Source organism: Ursus arctos, unplaced genomic scaffold, assembly GCF_023065955.2.
Source record: "Ursus arctos isolate Adak ecotype North America unplaced genomic scaffold, UrsArc2.0 scaffold_7, whole genome shotgun sequence".
Lineage (NCBI taxonomy): Eukaryota > Metazoa > Chordata > Mammalia > Carnivora > Ursidae > Ursus > Ursus arctos.
In genome coordinates this window covers 29,092,218-29,118,123 of record NW_026623089.1, presented here as the reverse complement: position 1 = coordinate 29,118,123, position 25,906 = coordinate 29,092,218, and the positions used below count along the sequence as shown (strand labels likewise).

The following is a 25,906-nucleotide window of genomic DNA, read 5'->3' as shown; positions in this document are numbered from 1 at the left end:
GCTGGCATTCTTGTTTTGTAAGCTACCTAAGGGATTCACCTCATACCTCCTCCCAAATCCAATCAAGTGAATCCTTTAAAGGAGATTACCAAAAGTGTGACATGATTAAATTTGCCATTTGCACAAATGGGCCAGATGGCAGTAGGGAGGACTACACAGGGGTGCCGAGACCAGTAAGAGAGCCAATGCAAGAAATGGTGCAGGTCTGAGTTAAATCACTGGCAGTGGGCGTGAAGAGAGAACAGATTCAAGAGATGCTTGGGAGATAGACTGTAAGGTTCGGTGACCATTTGGGCATGGGTGGAAAAGGAAGTGAGAGAAGGAGGAATCTAGGTTGGAGGTTGGATTGACTATTAGTGAATGGGGGGGGGGGGTAGTTCCCTTGTCAAATTGCTACTTTTGAGATGCCTGTGGGAAGTGGATGGGGAGGAGTCCCCTATGAAGCTGGGAATACAAATGTGGAGCTCAGCCCTTCCCCGTCCCCCCAACCTTCATTACATTACCAAGAACTCTGGAGAACACTAAATATTTAAGAGATGTGTTAGAAAAAGAATTCCTGAAGACCAAGGATGGCCTGGGAAGAAGGAAAACACAGGTAGTAGCATAGGAAGTAAGTGATAAAGAATGTCCCGACAGCCTCAAATGGTGCCTGAAGGTTAAGTTAGAAGACCTGAAAATTTCTCCCGTGAGTTTGACAATGAGAATAATGATGGGCAACAGGGGCATTTTCTGCGAGGGCAGAACCTGCAGGGCAGCGCACGCAGGAGGAAGCGGAGACGAGTTAGATTGCTTTTTTCAAAAAACTTGGCTGTGAAGGGAAAAGGAGGGATGGTGTGACTGAGCGGGATGTGAGGAGGTCTGAGCACTTTTACAGCCTGAGAGCAAGCAGGGAGGGTTGGCAGACAGGAGCGCAAACGCCTTCTCGTCCTCGCCGTTTTTTGCCAGCCCTGCCCCCACGTGACCGCGAAGCGGCCCGCGCAGCACGGGCCTGGAGCGACTACAGTCCCCAGAAGGCCCCGCGGCTCGAGGGCGGGGCGGAGTCGAGGCCTGGCGCGCACCCCAGCGGCGCGAGCGGAAGAGCATGAGCTTCGAGGAGGCGGCGGAAGCAGAGAGCGACGGCGGCCCCGGTAACGAGCAACCCCGCGTTCCTGTCCCTCCGTCCCTCCCTTCCCACCACTAGCCGGGGCTGGTCGCTCCCACTTCTCCCCATACACTTTGGACGAGACTTCCTTTTCCCTTTTGTTACCGGTATTTCTTTTCCCTCACGTGACGTGATGGGCGGGTCTCCGCCTGGGGCGGAGGTTACTGGGAAGCTGCCGCCCTTCGACCCCTGCGGGCCCTGGGTTGCGGGGATCCTCCGAGGCCCTTTTGCTAGGGTCTGCGTGCCCGGTTTGGGCCCTCTTCCCAGGTACTCTCTGCGGAGAGAACATTTCTTCCCCGGGTTTCAACAGGTACTGAGCGGGTCCGTGGTGACACCCCCCCCCCCCCCCCCCGCCGCCCCAGTGTATGGTACTGTAGGCCACCGAGGCCTTCCCGAGAAGACCCCGGGGCGCCTGGCGATTTCCGGGCTGCGAGCCTTTCGAGTGAGTCCGCTCGGCTGGCCGGGAGCCCCGGGCTATGGGCTGTAGGTTGGGAGTCAGCTGTCTGTACCCGACGATGTACTTCCTGGTTTTCTTGGGCGGCCCTCGGAAAACCCCAAGTCCGATTATTAAAAGTTTTCTTTATCAATAAAGCCGCCTCTCAGAGTTGAAGAAGGGAAGAAGCATAGGATTTGGAGTCTAATGCCTAGGAGTCTCAGGTCTGCCACTTGCTGGGCTTGTGATCTTTTGTAGCCCGTTTACTGCAGCCTTGGTTTCTGTATCTGAAAAATGGGGATATTAGTCTTTGGCCTGCCTGCCTTCCAGTGTTGGGGGGTTCAACAGGTGATGTATGTGAGAAAGCATATATCAGATATAACCTCACTATCCTTCTGTCCTCAGTGTAGGTCACTTGGATTTCAAAACCACATTTATGTCTTTATGAACTCGATTATAAATATGACCATGCTCTTTGTGAAATCAGATGAGTTAACAAATAGGTGGAAGTGTCTTTGGAAAGGAATACAAGCCACACAAACGTTCTTAAGCCATGTTCCTGTTGAAGAGGTGACATCAAGGCCCTAGCACCTGTGGAGTCAATTTTAAACTTCACCTGGATTTTCAGGTCCCCCAGAATTTGGACACTTCCTTTCCCCCAACACACCCACCTGTCTACCCCTTTTGCTCTGTTATAACCTTCCTTCATTACACAAGTACAAGTATCTTCGCACTTAATGTTCCTCAGTTGTGGTGCTAACCTAATGCCTGTCTCCAGCAAGTCTTGTGTTTTTTCCCCCTTTTCAGATACTACTCTAATTCTAGCTCTAATTCTAACACAGTCCCACTAACCTTGTGTGCATACTCGCTGAAATATTGGGGTTACCTTCACTTGTCCTAGGTATATGTGCTAGAAGTCTGTTTCCTCATAGCTAGAATTCAGAATATAAATAGCCCCTATCCTAGTCATCTGGCAATTAAGATCTGAGACTCTAAGCAGGTGGTTTTTTTGTGTTATTTTCCCTTATAGAGAATGGGGATTTTACAATCAATTTTTTATGGGTTTGGAGGTGTAGTAATTAGGTAATACTGTGTTTATACTGAAATCATTAGTTGAAACATTCTTGAATGCAGTTCAGAAAACAGGATGGCGGTACAGTGAATTAGGTGAATTAGGTACAAAGTTGAACAAATTGAGTTCAAATCCTGGTGCTGTGACTTCTGCTTTGACTTTTGGCAAATTAGTTGACCTCTCTAAGCCTGTTTACTAGTCTCTAAAATAGATATAATAACATTTGCCTCACAAGGTGTCTGTGAGGATTAAATGAGATGTGAGTATAAGGAGCTTAGTAGTGCCTGGAGTAAGTGCTAATTGTTTTATTGCTGTTGTAATTGTTGACTGTGATGATGATCAAAAATGATGATAATTTTGGATAATGTATTTCTTGAGATTCTTTCTCTCTCTTTTTTCTGTAAAATGAGGTAGCTATCCTTAGTTGTAAATAGAAGCACTCAGATTGCAGGGTGTTTTTTACCAATTGCACTTTGTATAAAGATTATATAATGCTATTTTTTACTCTTAGAGGTTTCCAGATGCTGTTGTGAAAAGGTTGTTGTTGGGATGTGCTTTGGACTCGTGCCTTATTTGTACCCTGTAGTAAGAATGCGGTTTTCTGTCTGTACATTGTAGCTTGTAGAACAATTATCTATGTTTATGATTTAGATATTGACTATTGACTAGGACAGAGTTTTGTAGAGCACTTTTTGCCTTCCCCTTGCCCCTGCCTTTTTTCCCCCCTCTAAGTCAGACTATTCAACTCTAAAAGTTAGCTTAGTGGGTAGGTTTCAGAAGGCTTGGTGATCTCATTTTTTGAAGGTGAGAACTCTTAGTGACATTGGTGTATGTGCATTTGCAAGGAGTGAGAGTTTAGAGAAACCAACAGGGAAAGTCTAATAGAGAAAACTGATTTGTTGGTCAAAGCAAAATCTTAGGGTTAAGAATTGAAATGTTTATTTTTAATTCCCACAAATGGATGGGTGTTGACTGTAAGGTATCTGCAGACTCAGATACTTAGGAAATGTTTCCTTTACTCTTTGATGTGGTATCCTCTGGCTCTGCCTTGCCAATTTCATTCTTTTATTTATTTATTTAAGATTTATTTATTTGCGAGAGAGACAATCTTTTCTTTTTTTTTTAAGATTTATTTATTTATTTATTCGACAGAGATAGAGACAGCCAGGGAGAGAGGGAACACAAGCAGGGGGAGTGGGAGAGGAAGAAGCAGGCTCATAGTGGAGGAGCCTGATGTGGGGCTCGATCCCATAACGCTGGGATCACGCCCTGAGCCAAAGGCAGACGCTTAACCGCTGTGCCACTCAGGCACCCCGCGCAAGAGAGAATCTTAAGCAGGCTCCACCATGCTCAGCACGGAGCCTGACGCGGGGCTGTATCTCAGGACCCTGACATCACGACCTGAGCTGAAGCGATGCCCAACTGACTCTGCCACACAGGCGCCCCTCATTCTTACTTTTAGTTATGAATCAGCGGGATAACTATTTTTTCAGCATAGACTTTTATACAAAGCTATGACAACAGTCACTTCCATTAAAATTTACTTTGTGTGCTATAGTATGTTATTTTTTCCCTTGTTTTAAACATCGACTGTTTTTACTTAGAGAAGTTTTGGTAGGTAGACTCATTCTCAGCTGTAGCATCTAAGTGTATGTAGTGGATATGCTCAGTTAGTAATGACTGTGTTGAATAGTTCTGAATAAAAATATTTTGTTGATTGTTCTATGTCCCTAAGGCACACTCTCCAGAGACTGTGGTGTTGTGGAAATAGCCTAAGCTTTGGAGTTAGATCAAGTTTTGAATCCAGGCTCCACTACTTAATAGTAATTTATGACTTCGGTTCATATTATCATTCTGAGTTCATTTTCTTATCTGTCAAACAGGGATAGTAATACCAACCCCATATGACTGAAAAGATTAGAGATTATTTGAACTAGGCACATACTAACCAGGCTTAGCAAAAGGTATAGATTATGTTATTATTATTTCTTTAAAAATTTTTATTACATTTTTCTGATAGTCATTGACTTTGGTAATACATCTATATTCATTCCCTTAGTGTTTCACATGATTAGTGTTTTGTTTTGGTTTTTTTTTTTTTTTTTTTTTTGTTAGCCAAGGTTAAGGTTGTTGACTGTGACCATGGAACCCTGAAACACAGCAAAGCTAATTGGCCAGCATGTTTGAATCTATGACCCTGTCCTCATTAGCTCTATAAGCTAACTACTCACAAAATAGCTCACCAGAATGATAAAACTGGTATGTTGTTGATTCGACACTCATGCACTCATTAGGCATAATAGAATTAAATGAATTAGTGCCAGAAGTAAAAGTATAGACTTTTAATTATAACCCTGTATAAATATAAGACTAGCTCTCACACTTTGTATAAAACCGGGAACCTCTAGGATGATCTTTGAAAAGCACTAACCAGAGTTATAATTTAGACATTTCTTTTAGTGTTGCAGACCTCCTACTCATAGGAGAAGTGAGAAGAAATGGAATTAGGTTATTCATATCTTGAAGGAGAACACTCTTTCTACTGTGCCACCCGCCAGAAAATGTGCTCTTAGCTAGTGAAGAAAACATTTAGAGTTCCCCGTTAATGAGCCCAGCAGGATGGATGAAGCTTGTGTAACTCGTAAGAGTTTATTGAATTACAGAGAAATTCCAGTTGTCAGAGCTTTAGATAGAAGAGAAGTTATAGGGTGTTGCTCAGCAAGCTATAAGCCTGCGTTTGAAGAGGGTTTTCTCCTCTCTCAGTAAAACATAGACCGGTTGCTCCCAGTCTGTGGTGTGCGTTTTTCACTTGTCTTATGCTAGTCTTCTATATAGCTTTCCATTCTTCAAATTCAGTCTTCAGTTTTATTATTTGTTGTCCTTCTTATATCTTTTTTTTTTTCTTTTTACGTCAAACATGGCTGTTTTCAGACCAGGGATAAAAATAGAGAAGCAGAGAAGCACTGTTGGAAACAACAGGTTCTGGTGTCTAGTATTGTGAGGTTACCAAATAACACAGGTTAACCTGTGAATATGATGGTATTGACTTGTGACAGCTCCTGACCATTTAACTCTGCACAGAGGCAAAAATAGGGGCAAAAGGTATGTGGCATTCCTTAATAGGAGATTAGCTTCTTAGAAAAGAATATGCGTAATTTTAATATTGGCTTGTAGTTGGGCTGTGTCAAGTTCTTTGCCATGGAATACCAGAAGAAGACCTAGTCGTCAGTCTTTGCGATTCTTCTAGTTCTATTGGGCGATCCCTGTGTTGAGGAATACAAAGTAGAGTAGTATCTGTGAGGTTATGTAGGCTTCCAGGAAGAGGAGGATCTCGAAGGAAGTGATAGAATAACAGATTGGAGACCACAGAAGAAAATGCCACCCACAGAGGAGCGATGAGAAGTTAGAAGCAAAAATGAGTACAATATGTGAGTTGAGTGAGACAAAAAGGGAATGTTAACAGTATTGTACAAATGAAAGGTACGATTTTTGATGATGAGTAGTAAAGAGATGTGATTTGTTAGGTTTATATGTGTGTGATAATGAGGAAGAATTAATGGAAGGCTTTGAAGGGTAGGCTGAAGAGTGTAGATTTAGATTTGGTCCTGTAGGTGATGGTACTTCTGTTGAAAGTCATATGATGAAAATAGTGAGAAAGGTTGTCCTGGCAGCTCTGTGGGATAACCTGTAGTTGAGAGTGGCTGGAGAGTATTTCAATAGGACAGTGGTGGAGTAATGTGGAACCAAAACATGATAGCTCTTGTGAAGGAAGAACAGTAAGCGTGGGGTTGGAAGAGCTGGAAGAATCAGAATACCTCAAAGTTTTGAGCCTGACCTAGCAAGTATATTGTAGTGTCATTGATAGTGACATTGGGAAAGGAGCTTAGGTAGGCCTAGGGAGAAAGATAATGCGTTCAAGTGCTAATACTAAGTTTTAGGTATTAAATAGTGGTAGTTAAAAAAAAAACCCTTGTGCTTTAAAACTAAAGAACTTAAAAATGAGTGCTCTTTTTAAAAAGTAATTTGTTTTTGAGGCCATGCATTTATTTTAGCAAATAAATATTCTTTGGAATTTGTCTTTGAAACCGCTTTCAGAACCAGTAGAGTCGTACAAGAAAACCAGTCTCATTACTTGATGATCATATCCTTTGACTTTAAGAGTATTTTCTAGCTCTATCACTCATCTTATTTCCCAATTTCTAAGTGATATTTGACAGTTTCTAAAAATGCAGAGGCATAAAATTTATTACCATGGTGGATGTATAAATGATTTTAGTGTGGTTGCTGAGGACAACTTAAAAAGTCTGAAGCTGTGATAGCGTCCTTAGAATAAAGTGCTAGTGCACTCTGATTAAGAGGGTAGGTTCTGGAAAGCCTAAGTTTGAATGATCTCTTTGGTACATCAGTTATGTGTCTTGAGCAAGTTATTTAATTTGCCTGGGTCTCAGTTTCCTCTTTTTTAAAAAATGTGTATGGTGATAATACTCCCTACTTCATAGAATTGTTGTCAGGATTAGCTCTTATACTTAGAAGAGTGCTTGGCAAATATTAAAAGCTCAGTAAATATTAGCTATTTATTAGTGTCACAACAACCACTGCTGTTGCTACCATCACCACTGTATTTATCTATTTTGTTTGTTTTAAAAAATCACTTATGTTCCTGTTTAGTTATGTCTCATGCAAGTGAAATGATAGGCAGCTGGAGATAAAACTAGAGCACAAATAAAAGACCTGACGTATAGAGATGTGTGTGTGTGTGTGTGTGTGTGTGTGTGTGTGTGTGTGTGTTTGTTTTGGTTTTTAGAATGTTGGCCTAGGAGAAGAGTGGAAAAGACCAAGGGTGGAATATTGGCGAATACTCACAGTAAGAGCTTGGGAGGCAGAAAAGGGGCTGGCAAAGGAGCAGTTGGAGATTGTTTAGAGAAAGAAAACAAAGAGTGGGTCCTGGTATAGAGGTTATACTAAATAGGATTAGATTTGGTTGCAGCCAAATAATAGAGGCTTAAACATCATAGAAGTATATTTCTCTTAATGTCAAGAATTCCAAAAGTAGTCTAGGGCTGGTATGGTTGGTTTGTCATCATGTCACGTTGCTGCTCTTCTGTGCATGGGTTCTATTCTTTTCCAAAGTCATTTTATGGTCTAAGATTGTTACTGGAGCTCCAGCTGTTTCATTCACATTCCAACCATCAGAAAGGAGGAAGAGAATACATCTCCTTCTCTTTAAAGATATTTGCTGAAAGTTACATGTGCCACTTCTGCTCATATTCCATTGGTGAAAATTAGTCACTTAGCCATACCTTCTTGCTGGAGAGATTGGGATATGTAGACTATTTTGAGTGGTCAGTGCCTGGGCGTAAAGAACAGGAACAATGAGGATAATCCAAGTAGAGCTACCTGAAGAATATAGGGTAGATAACAGAGTTAATTGTCTTTAGGATAGTTTGTCATTATTGGTAATCCTTGACAGAGTTTCTATACTTATGAAAAAACTGTGAATATAAAACTGCTCTTGTCAGATTGTGTCATTAGTACTTTGTTTTTAGGGTGTACACGAATCCTTTTTTAATAAGGATTATCAGTCTCTCATAAGGGAAAAAATTATGTGTATGTATGCACGTGTATGTGTGTGTATACAAATACATAATGTGTGTTTTTATATATTTCCTCACTTAACCTTGGCATCGGCTGAAATTATTTCATATGGCAACAGTGTGCAGTAAAATGATGGTAAATAAGCCTCTGTATTTCTCCTTTGTAGTTTTAAGCCCATAATTTTACTTAGCTTTCTATCCACTCTCCAGTTCGGTTGTTCTGGGCAGTGTTCTAATCCATCTCTGTCCTTTTATATTACTCCTCTGTTTTACTGCTGTTAATCGTACTTCCCAAAATAGATAAATGGGCAAATTTAATTAAATGTGTTATTTGCACTCTCCTGATCATTAATGAATTTGTAAGTAAGATCAGACTTATAATCTTTCTAATATTACAATTACTGAATTCTGTCTATCCACTCAAGTGGTAATTATTTGCTTTAAAATTTTTTTATTTTTAAAGTTTCTATATTTTGTATGTGTTCCTACAGTATTGGAAATATGAAGGTCTTCCAAAGAAAGAAAGGGAGAACGTTTTTGCCTAGGATTTTTTTTTTATTCCTTTCAGTTGAAAATATTTTATTTATATATTTTTGAATGATGAACAATCCATTTAAGATAAGAAATTCATCAGTTGCTGTTTTTGTACAAATTTTATCAATAGACATATAGTTTAAAATAGGTAAGTTTTAAAAGTCAAATAGTAAAAGGAATTAGAACAAAATATAGTGAATCTCCATGCACTCTAGTTTCCTCCCTGAAGGTAACCACTTTCAGCCCCTTAAGCTGTTTCTTCTGGCATTTATGTATCTCCATGTTTCAAAATAATACATGTGCAATGCTGTCCTTTTTCATTATATACTGAGTCTCTATTATGGTAGAGAAAACTGTACTGTTCTTAAACCGCCATCACCACTGCTGTTCCTCCTCTAGCTTCCTAATTTAGTTATATTATAATATTTGGTTAAATGAGATAGTTAATGTTGTATTTACATTATATGCCTGTGCAAATTTTACTTGCTGATAGTGTCTGAAATACTAGCCTCTCAATGCAGTTTTCCACAAGGTCAGTCACAGTAATCTGTCAGTTTCAGTTTTCTTTCCTTTTAAAAAATTTTCTTGGCAACTTCACTTCTGGAGACCTTCATTGTCCTCCTACCTGGGCCTACTTCATAGCTCTTTTCCTAGGAAGATTTCCCTTTGTTATCTTTAGACCGTTCTCTCCTTTTCAGTTTGATTCCCAGTATTGTAATTCTTTTTTTTTTTTTTTTAATTTTATTTATTTGAGAGAGAGTGAGCATGAGCAGAGGGAGAGACAGAGGCAGAGGGAGAGGGAGAAGCAGACTCCCTGCCGAGGGAGTCAAGGAACTTGACTCGGGACTCGATCCCAGGACCCTGGGGTCATGACCTGAGTCAAAGGCAGACAGACACTCAACCGACTGAGCCACCCAGGTGCCCCCCCAGTATTGTAACTCTTCTTTATTCTCCATTTACCTTCTTGCTTAGGTAGAGCACATCCTCTAGTAGTTGTGTTGAATGAAAAAGATGGTACTATGGCAGAGAGCATGGGGATGACAGCCTTCAACATGCCTGACTCTGTCACATAGCTTCAATCTGAATTGGTTACCTTCTACTTTTGGTGCACTTTGCATCAAGGAATCCTGGAATGTCCATTCACCGATATTCCTTCACTTCTCTCTTGTGTTGGGTATGTTTTCCATACCCTATGCCTTTCTTTGTTTTGGTTTATTTCTTCATTTGGGTTCAAAGGATGATGAGACTATTACCCACTATCTAAAATATCTCATCAGCACAATCTCCTTGAACAACGAAGATTGTTAATCTTACATAGTGATTTTGGGGAGGGTGGAGTTCAGGGATTGGAGGATTTTAAGAGGTGGAAATGGGTTAACATCTATAGAAGCATGGTTACTTGAGTGACGGCGTTCATTGGTTGTCACTCAGGAGCGTGTTTATTGGAGTGAATCTGTCCCTGATTGTTTGGCTTGGAAGACTGCTTGCTGGGTTGAGTTGTCCTTATCAGTTGAATGGATTTAAAACTGGTACTCCTGGCAGTTTACCATGGCTAGGAAGAATCAGTCCATCTTCTCTTGAATTTGTTAGAACTTTAAATTTTCAGTCCTCTGGTAATTTTCTAAGAAAGTGTACATGGGAGATAATTTTTTTGAGCCTTTCCAAATGTCAAAGTGTCCTCCTTCTCTTCATTTGATGAATACAGTTTGGATGAGTGTAAAATTCTAGATTGGAAATGTTTTTCTTCCGAATTTTGAAGGCATAGTTTTTTCTCCTTGTCTGTTGCTATTGAGAAGTCCTCAGCAAACACGAATCCTCTTCTTTGGTTTGAACCTACTTCTTTGGAAACTTGGGAGTCTTTGCTTTGTCCCCTGTATTCCGAAATTTAACAGTGATATGCCTTGGTGGTGGGTCTTTGTTTACTATTTTTATGTAGTGCTGGGTATTTGTAGGTACTGGGAGGTCCTTGTAATCTACAACAATTTGCATTTTTTGGGGAGCTGGTGGGGATGGGGGTGGGGAACAATAGATCTTAGCTATGTTAACATGCTTGCTTAATTACCCTGTTTGAAAGACCTCTGCTCTTTTAGTCAGCTGTAAACCAGAGATTATCACTTTTACATTCTGCAGAAATAACCTCAAATTTTCTTTCAAGGGGGAGAAAGGGTTCTAAGGATCTAACGATCTAACTGCTCCTCTGACAGCTTTCACTCAGTGCTCCTCCCTCTCCGTTTCACTTCCAATTCTGGAGGTGGTGCTGGCAGTTCCTGACCCTTGTGTGGGTTCTGGCTGTAAACTGGATCGGGTCTCAGCTTTCTCTATCCCTGGATTGGGATTTGGCTCTCCAGGACCTGCTATAAATACCTGTATATGTTCTAACTTCCAAAGTTGTGTTATTCTTTTCTCCTCTTTCCGTACTTGTTGATTTGTATGTTAAAAAAAACAAAACACTTTTATGTTAGTAGGATTTTGTAAAGAAGCAAAATTATATGCCTCTGTCCATCCCACTCTCTTAACCCACAGGGCTGAAAGGATTGGTAAGACCAGCTGCAGTATTTTTATGTGAAATGATACTACATGATCATTATAATTTCAATACGTGAAAGGCAAGTAACAGTATATGGTGCTCAAAACAATAACTAAATACGGGTCTGCAGCGAGGGTTCTGTTATAGAAAAGAAAGAATGTTGTGCTTCCCTCCATTGCAGGCTATCCCTTTAATTTCTACAAATAATTTTTGGAAAAAAACATAAAAATGATTCATCTTCATTATAAGAAAGCTAGCAAATGCTGATAAGTATGAGGGAGAAAATAAGAATCACTTTGATTTCTCAACCTCGTGCTAACTACTGTTAACTGTTCAGTGTGTATTTTCTAGTCTTTTTTGTGCATTTACTTACATATTTGTGCAAGTATGTTTACATTATTTTGCTTCTTTCCCCCATTTTTTTCCCGCCATAAATGTATATATCTCCTAAGGGGATTTTTTTGTGCAGAATCTAGAGATAATAGTAACAACTTTAACAACTGCCATTTATTTGGTTACAGATTATGTGCCAGGTACTGTGCCGACATCTTTTTTTTCTGTTTAATTTATGTTGATGTTATTTCAGACTGCAGGAAAGCTATAAGGATACAAGAAATTTACACAGATACCTCAGCTATTAACACTTCTGTACCTTTGCCTTTTCTCTGCTTCCCTCCCTTTCTCCTCTTCCTTCTCCTCCTCCTTTCTTTCCCTCTCCCTCCTCTCTCTCTCTCTATATATATATATATACACTCTTTGTATATGTGTTTCTTGAACTATTTGAGTAAGGTGCAGGCCTATTTCCCTGTATACCTAAATACTTCAGAGTGCATTTTCTAAAAATAAGGATATTCTTTTGTGTAACCACAGTACAGTTGTCAACATCAGGAGATTAACATTGATTTAATATTATTATCTAATCTACAGACTTGTTCAGATTTCAACCATTGTCCCAATGATGTGCTTTTATAGCAAAAGAAAATTCTGGATCATGGAGTGCATTCCAATGGTCATATCTCTTTAGTTCCCGTTAATCTGGAGCATTTCCTCAGTCTGTGTTTTTTTCATGACTTTGGCATTTTTGAAGAGTGCAGGCCAGTTATTTTGTAGAATGCCTCTAATTTGGGTTTATCTGATGTTTTCTCATGATTGGATTTAGGTTATCCATTATTGGCAGGAGTACCATAGAAGTAATGTTACGCTTCTCAGTGCATCATGTCATTAGGTGTAGGATGTTGAATTACTGGCAATGTGATCTCAGATCACTTCATTAAAAATCCATCCTTGTTTTATACCTTTAAAAAAAAACCTGTCTGGTTTTTTTTTTAAAGTTTTTTGAAAGGTAGTATCTGCCAGGTTTTCCAGTGTAGTTACGATTTTTCCTTTTGTAATTTTTTTGGTGGTAAAATATACATAACATAAAGTTTACCAGTTTAGCTATTTTTATGTGCATAGTTTAGTGGGGTTAAGTATATTCACTTTTCATTTTTTTTTAAAGATTTTATTTATTCATTTGACAGAGACAGCCAGCGAGAGAGGGAACACAAGCAGGGGGAGTGGGAGAGGAAGAAGCAGGCTTCCCGCAGAGGAGCTTGATGCGGGGCTGGATCCCAGAACTCCGGGATCATGCCCTGAGCCGAAGGCAGATGCTTAACGACTGAGCCACCCAGGCGCCCCTCATTTTTTTTTTTTTTTTAAGAGAGCGAGAACGCTCACTCGTGCGTGCATATGAGCAGGAGTGTGGGGTGAGGAGCAGAGGGGGAGAGAGAATCTCAAGCAGGCTTCACACCCAGGGCAGAGCCCAATGTAAGGAGGGAACTTGATCTTATTACCCTAGAGTTGGACACTCAACTGACTGAGCCACCGAGGCGCCCCCACATTTTGTTTGTAATTCTGAAGTATCTTTGAAAAAAGTTTGAGACTTTCATATGAATGTCCTGTTATTTCTTGAATTTTTTACTCACCAGTTTTGTATCAATCAGTGATTTCTGCCTGAATCATTTTCATGATGATTCCTAAATGGTGAGTTTCTAATTCTGCCATTTTTTCTACACTTATTTATAATAATACTTTATTTCATAATTATTTGTTTTGTTGCTGTCCCTGATTTGGCCAGCAGGAGCCCCTTCAAGTTGATTTTTGTCCCATTTTGGCTTGTCCCCTCATTCTTTGAGTACTGCCTTGGTGTTTACCACAACAAAATGTTTAGGCTCATCTTGTACTTTCCCAGCCTGAGCCCTGGAATGAGTTATTTCTTCAAGAAGCTCTGGTTCCTTTTAGTAGAGAATGGTTTTAAAAGCTGTGATCTGGACTGTAGATGCCCTCGTTACTGCTGGGTAACAATTGCTCCAGTCCCTCTTGGCAGGCATGTAGGAAATAGATGTATGTGGTATATGTGTGTATGCCCACACACAGTCAGTACATCTTCATTGGTCTACTGAAAGCACTGAGTTTATACTGATACCTCTGATTGCAGCCAGTCCTGCAGGGTTTACTCTGTCCTTCCTTTATTCTGTACTTAAAACTCCCTCTTCCAACAGTGAGAAATCGTGTCCTATTATTCATATTTTTTCTTATTGGCTCAATCCTAGAATACTAGAAAATAGTTTAAGAATTGCTTACACATACCACTATTTAAAAGATACCTACTAAGGAGAGTTCAATGTTTGTTGATAGGTTTTCCTTTAGCCTAAGGGTATTGTAGTCTAAATCTCCACTGTCAAATAGGGTAGCTACCACACGTGAGTTGTGTTCTAAGTGTAAAATATACACTGGATTTTGAAAACTTAGTATAAAATAAGGAATGTCAGATAGCTCAGTATTTTAGTAATATCTTTATGTTGATTATATATTGAAATATTTTAGGTAAATTAGATAAAGATATATTAATAAAATTAATTCCACCTATTTATTTTAATGTGGCTACTGGAAAATACTAAATTACATATGTGCCTCCCATTATGTTTCTGTTGGACAATGCTGATCTAAAAACCTTGTTTAAAAGTTACTTGGATTAGTTTTCTCTCTCCAGCATTCTTCCCTCCCTCACATGGTTATGTTAGTCATTTGAAATACAGTTCCGTTCTATTTTTATTCTAAGTTTTTCTCCCCATCCTAATTGATCTTCCTTATTTTTGAGTATGTGAAATATTAACATGGTTCCAAAAGTCAGAATTGTGCAAAAAATACATACTCAGAGCGGTGTCACCCTTTTCTTTTTCCTTACCACCTGTTTCCACCAACCCTCTATAGATAACCAGTTTCATTATTCTCTGAATTATCCTGTGTGTTTTTCCCCTAGGAATGATGAGATACATGTATATTTTCTTACTTCCTCTTCTTTTTTACACAAAAGGTGCATATTATAGATAACTCTTTTGTACTTTGGCTTTCTCAGTTAACACAATATATTTTGGAATCCATTCCATATCAATTTATAGACTCACCCTCCCTCCCTCTGTCTTTTCCTCCCTCTGACAGTTGTGTAGTACTGTTCTATTGTGAGGATGTTAACCATTCTTTTATGCTGTTTCCAATATTTTGCATTTACAAACCGTGCTGCAGAGACTAACCTGGTCATGTATATTTTTGTATGTTGGAAATAAATGTTTGGGTAAATTCCTAAGATGGGATGGTTGGATCAAAAGTTTAGAAGCATGTGTAATTTTCATAAATATTGCTAAATCCCCTTTGGGGGTTGTACAAATTTGGATTCTCACCAGCAGTGTATGAGAGTGTCCATTTCCCCCCAACCTTATCATCGGAGTATGTTGTTAATACTTCTTAATTCTTGCTGACCTTATAAGTAAGAAGTGATATCTCCATATAGTTTTCATGTTTATTTTTTTTGTTTGTAGTAAGGTTGAACATCTTTTCATATGTATAAAGATCATTTAAATATCCTTTTTATGTGAATTGTCTTGTATCTTTTTATTAATTTCTTTATTAGGGTTTTTTCTCCCTCAATTTTTAAGAGTTCTTTATTTTAGGGATATTAGCTCTTTATAAGTTATATGTGTTACAGGTATTTTCTCCCAGTTTGTCAGTTGTCTTTTGACACATGTGCACGTGTGTACGCACATGTGTGTATGTGTGTGTGTTTGGGCTTTTATCTAGTTCAATTTTTCAGTCTTTTGTTGCATCTGAATTTTGGGTTATAATTGGAATACCTTTCCCTTTCCCCCAGGTAGAGAAGAATTGACATATTTTCTTCTAGTACTTGTATCATTTTAGTTGTTTCATTTGGATCCCTGCTCCATTTAGAGTTTTTCAAAATGAATATTATACAAGTTTAATAATCTTTTTCCAAAAGGCTAATTAGTTGTCCTGGCTTTATTTTTTCTTTAAAAAGTACAGTTTTGCCCCAATGCTTTGAGATGTCCCTTTTAGCATACATTAAGTTTCCATTGGGTTTATTTCTGGACTTTCTACTCTTTTGCACTGATCTCTTTCTGTACCATTATCACTCTTTTAATTCTAGAGGCTTGGTAATATATCAAGGGATAGCTTTTAACATTTTTTTTTAAAGATTTTATTTATTTATTTTGACAGAGAGAGACACAGCCAGCGAGAGAGGGAACACAAGCAGGGGGAGTGGGAGAGGAAGAAGCAGGCTCCCAGCGGGGCAGGGAGCCTGATGCGGGGCTCGATCCCAGGACCCTGGGATGAAGGCAGATGCTTAACGACTGAGCCAACCAGGCACTACCCAGCTTTTAACATTTTTAATGTTTCACTGGCTATTCTTACATCTTTATTTTTTGTGTTGAACATTAGTAATCAGCTATCTCCATAAGAAAGTTTGCTCAAATGAGATTTTTTATTAGGATTATGTTAAATTCATAAATTACTTGAGGGAAAATGGACATCTTTATGATATTGAATTGTGTTGAGTCCATTTGGTCAAATCTACTTTTGTGTCTCAGGAATGTTTCAAAATTTTTATATTGGTTTTGTACACTTGTTAAATTTTTCATTTTTAAAAAACTCAATATGTTTGTAGGTCTTTATATCAATATTTATAGAGCTACGTTATTCTTTCTAATGACTATTTTTCTATAGTTTAGATGTACCATAATTTATTTAACCTCACCCATATGAGTGCACATTAAAGTTGTTTATAATTTTTCACTATTAAAAATAGTTCTGGAATGAGTATTCTGGTAGAAGTTCATTATCTGAAATTTGTTAAAATGGTTTATACATTAATAAAATGTATACCTTCACCAACAATGTGTGAACTTTATTCAGTCTCCATTTACCAAAACAGGACCTTCTTCTTCTTTTTTTAAATCTTTGTCAGTTTGATGGACAAAAAAAAGTACATTTATTTTGCATTTCTCTGCTGATGTCATTTATTTGTTCTTTGCTAGTTTCTTTTTTGTCTGTCCAGCCATCCAGTGTATTCCTACTGAGCACCCACCTTGTGCCGGCCTGTAGGTTAGAGCTATAATAATGACGAGAAGTTGATCGTCTTTTTGTGGTTTTCATCATTTGTATTATTTTGTTTTTTATCTGTCTTTCTCTCTCTTTCCCTTTTTTAAATGGCATTTGATAGGCACTTCTGTCCCCTCACATTAGTTCTCACAGGACTGAGAAAAGATGACATTTTTTATTCTGTTTGGTTGATGAGCTTCTAAGAAATACTTTTGTCGTTCATGTTTATTTTCATTGCACGTTCTGTAGTAGGTAAATGACTATGTTAAGCTCTTAGTATTCACAAAATGAGATATTGAAAGTTAACTGCATAGACTAGAGCCAAAGAAGTGATAATTATATGTTTTTATAAAAGTAACTTTTATTATTATTATTTTGCAGGTGAGGCTGCTGTTTATCAGAAGGAAAGCTTTGTGGCGTTTGCCTTCAGACACAATATCTGAGTGTTCTAGAGTTTTTTTATTCAGAAAATAAATGTCATTTATTTGGTAAGTCCGTTAATTATGACTTCTGCATATATTATAGAAATATTGTTTATTGTTTATTTACTCTAAATATTTGTTTGCTTGCTTATATTTTGTTTCTTTAGTGTCATTTTTAACTCTCATGGAAAACAACTTTGAGAGTGGCAATTTCCTGAAGGACTAAGGGTCTCAAAGATTTTCTTCTACTCACTGTTCTTAATTTTGGTGTTTCTTGCAAAGAGAACAGGGGCTGGTTAAATATTAGCATTAGTTCTCAAAGTTGGAATCCTAGGTTTGCTCTTTTTAGTCTCTCTTCACCGTAAGAACCAAGAATTGACCTCGTTCCTGTCCAGCTCTAGAACTTCCGTCTGGTTCATGCAGGGAGCAGTAAAGAAGCCGTGTTATTGTAGGGGTTTGAAGAACTGGTTCAGGAAGAATAGATGGTCAGTTATATCTTCAGTAAGGCATAGTGAAGCAGAATGAGTAATGCTATTAAAGAAATTAGAAATGAAAAATAATGAGGTATATAGTGAAACTGATTTTAATTGTTTAATATTACTCTGTAGGTATTTTTTTTATTAAGTTTTTTTTCCAGGAAGACACAGTAAGTTGATATGACCACTGTTTTGTAAGAGGTTCTTCTTACCCACATCCTTTTAATCTTTTCAGTTTATTCCAACTTGATTCTTACGTGTCACCAGTGTTAACTGGTAAGCTGATATGTTTGGTGAAGGCGTTAGTGGTATCAAGAGGGTCAGTCATAGCAAATGTCAGAAGATAATTGTAGTTGGGTGCTGCTGAAGCATATGGCAAAAAATTGGAAACTAATGAAATGATACTGGTGACTTAACAGAATTTTCTATTAAATGGTTTTACACAGCAATATATAATGAAAAGTAAATATTGATGTTGAGAGCTGAGCTTGAAGTATTCTCAGATAGAATCTAAGGATGAGGAGCCACAGCTACAGAAAAAAAGGGAAAGATTCTCCTTTCATATCTTTTTTGGTAGTCTCTTTGCTTTTGTTAGCATTAGAAAGCTGACTTCTGATGTTCTTAGAGTGTGTGTACGGCCTGTTTGAGTAGAGGCATGGAATTTCATTGTGCATGAGTCTGAAACGGCCCCGATCTGAGAGCATACCAAAGTGAGTTTTAATCTTGGTTATTTAAAATCTCCTTGTACCTGTCTTATTAGGAATATTATTTTTTTAAGAAGAAACTAATTTGCAACTGGCTATAAAGAGTGACATTGTGTCCAGGAAAATGCTGTACTAACACACTGCGTTGTCCCACAAGAGTACTTCCCAACTCCCTGAACGCAGTGCTGACAATCTGTGCCGGCCTGTGAATTGGGCAGCAGTTGGGGAAGACGGCCAGCAGAGTGAGGTGGTTGTGTGTAAGTTATAGAGGAGGTGGGGGGGGGGAACAAATGAGAGAAGAGCAGAGCAACTCGCGTTCTGTGGGCAGTTTGAATGGAAGCTTTTGTTAGCTCTGCTAAAACAACTGTGAAGTGAATAGCCAGAGAGTGTGGGGGGTTTTGGTGGAGTAGAAAATCATGTATTTCACTGTTCCTTTCAAGGTGTCATTGTTTCATTCTTTTTTTTATTTTTTTATTTTTTATAATGATTTTTTATTATATTATGTTAGTCACCATACAGTACATCCCCGGTTTTCGATGTAAGGCTCGATGATTGATTAGTTGTGTATAACACCCAGTGCAACATTGTTTCATTCTGTCGTCAAAACTGTAAGGCTAGATGTTCTATTGATGAGAGTATGGATTGGATAAATTTAAAAATTTTGAATACACTAGAAATACCACTTCATGGCAGGAAATGAGACTATAAAAGTCAGGGTGGTAGAGATGGGATTTATCTTTTCTAGGAATTATTGTAATGGTAGTAAGGCCAGTTACCATTACCATATCTAGATCCAGAATGATTGGGCCTTTATCTCAGACAAATGTATATCCTGTTATTTATTTATATGTTAGAGTTTATATACACATACCCCACCCACTGGTGGTGTTTTAGAAACACTCGGCCAGCTGGAGCGGTCTTCTTCGGACATAAGGCATGGGTGTCTGAGTATTTCTGGATTGTGGAATAGAAGTTAACACGGGGCAAGTTATGGTTCAGTATGTTCAACCTCTGGCTCTAGCTAGACTAGTTTCTGTAACTGTCTCCAAAAATGACATTCTTGACTTACTGCCTCTTCATATTGTTCAGGCTACTCCTCCTTGGAATGTCTCCGTCGGATTCTCTTTCTCTAAACAAGCTTATAAAGGCCCAGTTGCAATTCCACCTACTTTATGACATCTTCAACCATTCCAGGCCCTTAGTGATATTTCTTTTTCAGGGTTTCTTTCATTTACTGCCTTTTTCTCTTTATTTGGCTATCATATATTACCTTAAAATTTTTTGAAAAAAACTTATTACCTTCTCAGTTAGGTGGGGACAACTTAAAGGGGAGGTTACACTATTCAGGTGGTTCAAACCATGTTATATTATTGTAGTCTTACTTTACAATCTCCACTACCCTAGCATAGATCTCTGTACAGTATGTGCACTTAATAAATATTTGTTTGACTCCAAGAAAATGTCATTACCTATTGTTAGCTTTTCCAGTCTTTAACATTTATCTTTCTTTTTGTATCATAAGAATAATAGATTAAAATGCAGTTTAAGTACCTGAGTCATGTTTGTTCAGTACACTGTACTTCTTGGAAAGCCTTCTGTAGTGCTCGATACAGGCTAACTGATTTGTAAAGGAGCATTGCTCTGAAGATAATTATATTCTGAGGTAATTACAGTATTTGTTTTTCTTGAATCTCTAATTAGTAAACCTTCAATCTGCATATACGAGAAGCTCTCATTTATTAATTTTCTAATGTTTTCCTTACCTGCTTTGAAGTGAAACTTGCGTCTTTTGGTTTTTCAGATTCTTACTGGGCACATTTGGCCTTCACACTTGCTAGCATAGCTACAAGGAGGGAAGAGAGAGACGGAATTGTGACTGTATCTCTAACATAGGGATTCCACCCCCTTTGCAATTATTCTCTTATTGCTGTTGCACTTTTTTTGTTTTGTTTTGTTTTTAAAGCTCTTCTCTGCTATCTGTTGTTTTACCCCAATATTCATTCATTCATTCATTCATTCATTCATTCATTTTAGAGACAGACAAGAGTGCCCACGAGCAGGGGGAGGGGCAGAGGGGGACAAGCAGACTCCCTGCTAAGTGGGGAGCCTGACATGGGGCTCTCAGTCTCAGAACCCTGAGATCATGACTTGAGCCAAAACCAGATGTTTAACTGACTTAGCCACCTAGGCGCCCCTACTCCAATTTTTACAAGGCATATATTCTAGTCTACTACACTAGTTAAGTGCAGGGACTTTGGAGTCCTAACCAACACTGGAAACTGTGTGATTTTAAGTAACTTAAGTTTCAGATTTCTCATCTGTAAAATTGAGATAATCATAACTACCTCTTAGTTTGTAGTTGGGATCAAATGAGGTAATATGTATAACAGCACAGATTAAGCCTAGTGGCTTCTACTTTCAAAATTAACTGTGCGGTTTATTAACTTTAGTCTGTGATTCCCAAAGGGAAAGAAAGATCAAGTTTAATGCATGTCAGGTTTGAGGTGCAGTCCTAAAGTCTTGTCCATTTCAGCTCTCTTGTCAACTATAGGGTATCAGTGAGTGAAACTGAGGATAGACCCAGGAGAGGAACTACTTTCTCATAAGTCTAGAAATACAGACCAACCTCCAGATGTCTGATGAGGGAAAGAAGATTTAGGAGGGGTTTTTCCTTTCTCTTTTCCCCAGGTATATATGCAGAGTAGGAAGCAGAGTTTTCTCTCCACCATTCTGTTGCATGTTATATTGCTGTTGTTCAGTTAAGTTTTGGTCTCACTGCCTTTTGAGGTGGTCAATAATAGGTGCACTAACATTAAACTTCGAACAGTTAAGTTGGTGAACTATAGGGTTACCATGTCAGTGGAGTGTGAAAGAGACTAAGCTTCGGACTGTTTCCCAGCCTATAAAGCGTGAAATCAGTTGGTGCCGATGCATGGCGACTCTAGCCACTGGAGTGTAAAATAACTTGAGGACATGAATTGTGTTTCGTTGTGAGCAAAACCTTTTCATGCCATAGTTTGTTTATGTATTTTGGTGCCCCTACGATCCTTCTGGATTCATGTACCCTATATACAGTTTCATTGTCTTGATAATCAGATTTTTCATGAAATATTTCTTCCAGTTAGCAAACGGTATCCTTGTGCAACTGCACGCAGAGAGGCAAAGGCTATAAATCTGCAACGCGGACTAATACTAAAATACCGTAGCTATTATATCCTGCTTAAGATTGCGTCTGAAAATACCATCTTCAGGAGGTGTTTGATGTACAAGTTTCTTCTGTTTTTAGACTCGGATTTGAAAGTGCACTCTACATTCTGCCTTGAAGCTTCCTCCAATCTAAGAATTGTGTTACCAGTTTCACTGGTTGCTGTTCCCATGTTCACATGTGCCTCTGGAGAAAGGGAAGTATGTAGAGAAGGATAATGTTTTCAAATGGTTGGGGGAGTTGGTAGGAAGAAGTATTATTAAGAAGAGATTATTCTTATGGGAAATAGAAGAGAGGGAGTTCCTCTCCTGACACCTGGTGAGGTTCTTCACCATATGGCTTTGAGGGTGAGGCAAGGTGAATGAGGAAGTTTCAGAGACAATAGTGAATTATTATTGTCAGCATTTCAAGTCTGGAAGGTTATTGGAAATAGGAATGCCATGAAAGCATTAAAGTTCTTATCATTCTTATCCTTGTTGGTTTTCTTGTTTTTTTGCAGCAGTCTTTGAACTCTGGTTGCTTTTGTATTTATACAAAAGAAAATTGTGAATATTTATGAAATTAATACATTATTGTAAGAGACCATCCTCCTGAATATGAAGCAGTGTATTGTAGCAATTAAATGCAGGGACTTTGAAATCCTACCTGGTGCTCAAAACTGTGTGATCTTGAATTACTTAAGCTTCAGCTTTCTCATTTGTCAAATTGGCATAATAATAACCACCTCATGGTATTATAGTTGGAATCAAATGAGATCTTTTATATATATATATATGTACACACATACATATATATATATATATATATATATAAAACATTTAACATAGTCCCTATCACATGGTGAATACTCATTAAATAGTGGTTGGCTATTTTTTCCTCTTTTTCTTCCTGTGCTGCTACTATTGGTACTACTTTACCACTTCTTCAGTTTCACATGTAGGGCCTAAACCTTAATGAAACAGAAAACATAATTAGATATGGTTCACAGCAGCAGATTTTGAAAAATATGTCATTGTTCTCTTAGACATGGCTTAATAGATCTTAACCAAATAGAAACTCTGTAAAAAGACTTTTTTCATAAAAAGAAAGGATTGTTATGTTGACTTAAGATAGCCTTGCAAATGAATATAAAAAATTATTTTAAAATATATTGGGTTAATGCAAATAAAACAGCCTTTCAATAAACTTAGGGAGTTTACAGAAATAAAATAAGAGTTCAAAATATTGTCATTTCTTATTACTCACGTAACACAAGCTGTTTTTTCTAAGGAAGTGCCTCTTCAAAAATTCTTAGGAGAAAGAAGTGTTTTGTCTGGTGTTAAGAATAGTCATAGTAGAGTACTTGTCCAGTGTATGAGGCACTTATTTTGTGGGAATGGGATGGAAAAGGCTTCCTGATCATTTATACTAATGGAGATGAGCGTTAGTGTGGATAATATATTTGGTTTTGACCTGCATTATGTGATTATTTTTGCAGCACAATTAGCTTCCTGATTAACTTTGTTCAGCTAGTATTTCCAGAGCACATACAGAGCGAAAAACTGGGAAGGCAACTGGATAAAACTACTAGTTTTAGTTGATACGAGACCTGGGTTCTGATCTCAGTTCCTACTCACATAGCTGTAAGTCTTAGAAGAATTCCTTAGCCACTTTCCTCATCTTTAAAATGAGGAGGTGATACTACTTGGTTTTCAAAGATCTTTTTCAGCTAGAAGCTTTAAAGATAGATAAGGAGGTAGCTTGGCAATCGGGAAATGCAGCAGTGACACATTTTGACCACCAGAGGGTGAAGTCCAGTCAGTAAGCGTGTGCTGTGTTTTGACAAGAAGGTAGCGTCCTTGGAAATGAGGAGGTCATGTTGCTCTTATATCCATTTAGTTTAAATAAGTTATGGAGCTTCTCGCTTTTCTGATTCTACTCGGATTGAATATATTTCTGCTTTTGTTATTTTCAACCTTCTAGATAGGACTGTGATGAATACGTAAGAAGGGAGAAGAGTAGAGGTTTCTGGTTGTCAGGGATTCATTAAATTTTGTTCTCCAAGATAGTGAGTGGCTCTCAGATGACCTGTGGGCAACTTTGATGGGAGGCACAATAGTATGGGTGACCAAATTCAGTTACTTGTGGTCACCTTCTTCCCCCCCCCCCAAATAAACAGGCAGACACACAAATGACACTCAACCCTAATTATCTCCACTGTCTTTGGAATCTCAAGGATGAAAATGAAATGTCTGAGAAATATAATAGAATGAGCACAGCACTTATAATTAAAACCTAGGTTCCAGCCTTTCTTTGTCATTTAATATCTATTTAACCATGGACATCATAACCTCAGCTTCTCAGTTTCCTTATTTGGAAAATAAAGATGTTGAATTCTGGCCTATACAATCCCTTTCAGTAATGTAATTCTAACATTCTATAAAAATTCTTTAATTTTTATGTGAAGGGCAGTGATATTCTTGATGCAACATTATAATTAAGTAGTGTCTTATAAAAACAGTACATAATTTCTTCTTCTTTTTTTTTTTGGCAAGAAACAGGACTGTAAATGTTGTTAAGGCATAAACGTTAAAGTATTAAACTACATAAGAACAAGAAGGACAACACTCCACTGAGACATTTTTCTAACCCCACAAACAAATTCTCTAGACCATAGGCTCAGGGTGTAACAAGTCAGTCAAGAGGGGCCATACTAGGTAGGAGCCAGGCCAAGCTGACTTGGGGTATAGCTGATAATGAAGCATTCATAGAGAAAGTCATTTGGGGATAAATGAGCTTGAAAAAAGAGGGCATCTATATCACAAAGGGAATCTATGTCAAAAAGCTGGAGTCAGAATCTGTTTCTTCCAGCTACACAAGTGAAAATAACTTTGATAGAGAGTCCAGTTGTATGAGTCTGAGTTGCTGTCTGAGAGCACTGGATAACGTGGAAGGGACAAAGAGGGCATGGAGTCCAAATAGACAAGCTGAGATGGGTGTCTAGAAGGTGACAGAGCAAATGGATGCAGAAGTGTGCTTGTGAAAACAGGCAAGGATTAATACTTACAATTTGATATGTACACAAGAGAGTAGAAGCCAGCCAGGCAGACTGGGTAGAAGCAGAATTTTAGGATTATGAGCAAAAGACAAAATTTTAACCTCTCCTGGCTTTAATTAAGCATCATCTTTGGTGTTGATAGGCAGGGTCTGCTTGGTATACCGAAAGCTCCACACATTTGAGACTAGTGATTTTATCACTGACAAACCCTACATGGTTTGTATGGTTTTGATGGCTTTACACTTCACTGGGTACACATATTCACAGATCTGTGCACTAATACCGCAGAGTTCATTTCACAGAACTGGCTAGTAAAAAATTTGGCAGGCAAGCTAGCTGTCTGAGTGCTCCTAGGAATGGAGTCCAGCTGTTCCCTTTGGGCTTTGAGCTGTTGGAATTCATTGGGATAGCAGCTAGAAAGAACGAAACTAACATTTTCAGCCTAGTTCATGACAGCAAAGCAGAGGTGTTAGAATTTCTGTTCTAGAGGTTTACATTGCGAGTAACTTAACCTGATTGTGTGTCTTAATATTACGGGGCTTCTGACCGCTGAAATATGGCTTGGATCGATGGTGGTTTGGAGAAAGTAGAAAGAGGGCTATCCATCATTCAGAGGCTCCATAGAAGCTGCCTGATAATGCTGCTTTCACCAAGCAGCCATCTGTCCATCCATCCATCAGTAGGATGAAATGAGATTTAGCGGAACAGGCAGCCGTAACTCTGAGACACTTTCTGACCAACAATTGCAGTCCTGGCCTGAGTCTGACCACAAAGCACAGCACTGGGGTTTGGCGGGATGTGGCAGCAAGTGCAGTCTCATTCCCGTCAGCGCAAGCCTAGAATGTGTTCAGTATGAGACCAGAGCACAGCCATACTTTCCATACAAAATTTGATAAACTTGGGGTGACCAGCAAACAGTAATGTTCTTTTAACTCCATACTGTTTTACAAGTTGAACAGATCCTTTTGATGGAGAGTTTTTTGTTTGGCTTGGAGAAGAAATAGAATTAAGACCTGATTTCATTTTGCTGGAATCCCGCCATGGTGTAGCCTTTAACTTATATCTTATATTGGCAGAATGCTTTGTAAATGCTAATGAATCAGGTTGACCACCTTTTTCTCAGTTGAAAACACTGGGTACTTTTGGCAGTTCCCAGTTTGTCATGGTATCGAGGGATAAGGCTAAATTAAATTTGAGGATAATTCAGTGATTTTATTTTATACAAATTCTTTTTCCTATTAAACTGAAATTTGTACCTAGGTTGTTAGGTAGCAGAAATTGAATTTTCTTTCTCTTATTTCTCTCCACTTTATATTAGTGGTGTCAAT

At 38.4% G+C, this 25,906-nt stretch overlaps 1 protein-coding gene across 10 annotated transcripts in view; it reads left to right on the top strand.

The window, feature by feature from the left end:
• Window positions 1–963: 963 nt before the first annotated feature.
• R3HCC1L (R3H domain and coiled-coil containing 1 like) overlaps window positions 964–25,906 on the top strand; it is an 84,225-nt gene continuing 59,282 nt past the window's right edge. For 3 of the 10 annotated variants that reach the window (XR_008957976.1, XM_057308415.1, XM_048218948.2), the window contains exons 1-2: window positions 1,134–1,451; window positions 17,116–17,222. The gene's annotated coding sequence lies outside the window, so the exon portion shown is untranslated. Of the gene's footprint in view, window positions 1,452–17,115; window positions 17,223–25,906 lie in introns of all 10 variants that reach the window. The other 7 variants (XM_026493822.4, XM_048218952.2, XM_048218950.2 and 4 more) reach the window with 4 other exon arrangements.